The sequence below is a fragment of the Trachemys scripta genome, chromosome 3, assembly GCF_013100865.1.
Source record: "Trachemys scripta elegans isolate TJP31775 chromosome 3, CAS_Tse_1.0, whole genome shotgun sequence".
NCBI classification, from domain to species: Eukaryota; Metazoa; Chordata; order Testudines; family Emydidae; genus Trachemys; species Trachemys scripta.
In genome coordinates, this window is record NC_048300.1 from 179,916,519 (window position 1) to 179,920,013 (window position 3,495).

Here is a 3,495-nt window from a genome sequence, read left to right on the forward strand (position 1 = left end):
ATTTTTTGATCCTAAAAATATCAAAGGCAATTTTGGGGAAAATTTGTGGTGACAATGTATTTGCTGAGTTTAAAGAGCTGTGTTTAAAGAGTTGTTTACCCTTTTGCTTTCATGTTACCTTGCATGTATCTTGATTTGCAAAGAGGAGGCATTGGGCAACAACTGTATGGTGCTGACAAAGTCCTCATGACCAACACATAAATGTCTCTCATAAAAGCTAGGATTAAAAGGACAGCTCATATAAGCCTTCTGTTTTACTGAAAAGGGTTTTTTGTTTGTTTTTAAATGTTGATTTGGTTAAAAAAATCCATTTTTACCCAAAACTGAAGAGTTGTTTGAACTTCTCCTTATGAAAAACTCCTTGGTGAAATTTAGACATCAGGAACTGCAGTGCTATGAAAGTATCAGAGGGTAGCCGTGTTTGTCTGTATCTACAAAAACAACAAGGAGTCTGGTGGCACCTTAAAGACTAACATTTATTTGGGCATAAGCTTTCGTGGGTAAAAACCTCACTTCTTGAAATGCATAGTGCTATGAAAGACATTTATTTGCACTGTATAAAAGAAAAATGCTTAGTTTCCCCCCTGCCTCCTCAAAAAGTAATTTAATCTAAAAGAAAAATGGTCAATCAAATGGAGAGAAAAGGGCTATTAGGTTGATCAGGGACTAGACAGCCTATCTTACGAGAGGAGATAAAGGACCATGGCTTATTTAGCCTAGGAAAATGAGGGCTGAGAGGGGATATGATTGCTCTTTATAAATACATTAGGGGAAAACACCAGGGAGGGGAGAAATGCTTCTTAAAACAAAGGGCAATGTTGGGACAAGAACAAATGGGTATGAACAGTGCAAGAATAAATTAGGAGAAAGTTGCTGACCATCAGAAGAGTGAAGTCTGGAGTAGCCTTCCAATAGGAACAATGAAGGCAAATTACTTTTAAAGTGGAGCTTGATAAATTTATGAACAGGTTTATATGGAGGGGTTACCTGCGAAACAGGGGACTGGACTCTATGACCCAGGAGGTCCCTTCCAGTCCTGTGAGAGGAAAAAGTGTGTAGAGTTGTACTGTCCCAGTGGGAGATCTCAGAGACACTATGCCTTTGGCATTATAATACCAGGAGTACTGGGGAAACGTGGGACAAAGTTGTCCCTTGCTACATGCTTAGAAAAGATATGGTATGCATCCCACCCTAACTCCATCCCACTGCCCTAGTCCCCCATTGCTGCCTGGCACAGTTCTGATTTGAGATCAATGAAGATTCATTGATGCTCTGGCATCCATAGATACCAATAGTTTTCCCCCCAATACTGCTCTCAGAGTTAGTTTTGCTTCTTTAGGGATACAGTAGACAAAAACTGGATCATACTTAAGAACTTAAGACAGACTTCTTTAAACTCTGAGTGAATCATAGTCTTCTCTGACCCTTATCTTTTTTCCATCAGGATGAACTCCTTGAGCCATTGCCATGTGCCCTATATATTTGATAGTTGTCACTTTGAATCAAATATGTTCTTTATTGAATTTGACGTTTTTGGCACGTACTGTTCCCGTCACCTGATGTAGAATTTGATCATGCTGTTCAGCTGTCTCTACTGCTATGATCATATCATCACCCATTATATTAACTCTCTGTATGTACCAAAAGATATTCTAATTTTTCTGCTGAAAGACCTTGTTTTCAGATTTGATGCTGAACAGAAGACAGCAGAAACTGTAATTTCTGTACAGGGGGCTGAATGTGCAGAGATTCAGGGACTCCTCATCCAATTTTATCTGCCACTATCCATCTTTTTCATAAAGGATGGTGAAGATAGTATTGCCTGCCAAACAGTTCAAAACTCCTTTGTTTTGTGTGTATGCAATGCTGCTGTATTCAGGTGACATGCATCCAAAGACACTAAGAATGCAGCATTCTTCTTTCCATTATAACAAAGCAATTAACTCAGTCCACAGAATCCTTGACTTTGGCTCTGACTTCCTTTTTCTCAAATTATTGCATGGTAATTTTCAGTGTACTGGACAGGGTCAAGGATATCTTCCATTACCTATGACGAGTGGCATTGCTTCGGGGTTAGTGTGCATATACATCTCTTCTCCTGGTACCTGGTAATTAAGCTTTCCTTGTGATTAACTTGACTATGTCTAGTGATTAAATACAGCAAATGACAATTGAGACTTGCACCTGCTTCCAGGAGCTACAAGGGAGGGGTGGGGGTGGCTATATAGCTTTACAGCGCCCTTCCCCACCTCTTAAAATCTACAACCATCAGCAACTGAATTTCTTTTTTCCATCTAAAATTCATCAGTTATTATTGTACAACTCTTTTCTTTTAATTTAATACCATTATGGATGCTGCTTCATCGCCAGACTTTCTACAAAACCCTAAAAAGCAGAAGTTGTCAGACAACCCTCTTGCAGTCAAGATGGCTGACCAGAGACAGATTGCCTCTCTGAGACTAGATAAAAGCAAGGCCAGTGCTACCATTAAGGCAAACTAGGCAGTTGCCTAGGGCGCCAAGATTTGGGGGCGCCAAAAAGCGGTGCCCCCAATTTTTTTTTTACAGCGTTCCTACGCCCCCTCCCGGAGCGCGCAGTCGCTGCTCCACTTCTCCCACCTCCCAGGCTTGCAGATCCAATCATCTGTTTGGCGCCGCAAGCCTGGGAGGTGAGGAGAATTAGAGCAGGGGCGGTGTGCTCGGGGAGGAGGTGGAGCAGAGGTGAGCTGGGGTGGGAAGCTGCCACACGGCTCCCTGGTCCGGGGGGTGGAGAGGTGCCGTGGGGGTGCCTCAGGGCACGGGGGAGGGAGCTGCCGCAGGGCTCCCCACCCCAGCTTACTTCAGCTATGCCCCCTCCCTGAACACACCATTGCTGCTCCATTTCTCCTGCCTCCCAGGCTTGCGGCGCCAATCAGCTGTTTGCCAACTGAACACTGACCGAGGTGCCAACTGAACACTGACCAGTACGTAGCTTGAAACCAGTCTGGCTCACCTGTGTGTTCATTGTTAAAATAGATGTAAGTTTATAAGAATGTGTATAGTATTTAGACTTTATAATATGCTTGCAGGATGCTGCATGTAGTAATCTCACTTATAACATCTGTACCCCATGTTATAAGGTAATATTGCCTGTTTGCATTGTAAGTCATCAAACAGAAAAGGGGCATTTATTAATGCAAAATGCTGGCTTCCTACAGAAGGGGGTCCTGCCCCAAGAAAGCCCACTGAAACCAAATGAGCCTTTGTGAAACATCAGAGAACAAAGACTTTGTTAATTGTCCCCACACATACACCCATGAAGAGGAGACAAGCATATGGACTCAGCTCCTCATCTTGAATTCTGGGGGAAGTGAATACAAATCTATGACAAGAAGGAACTGGATCTCTGTGCTGCTTGGACTTTGGGAGGGCAAGATTTCTAAGCATATGCAAGGGATCCTCGGTGCTTAGCCTGGGTTAACCCTAAAGGAGATTTAGAGCTTGCATATTATAGTAG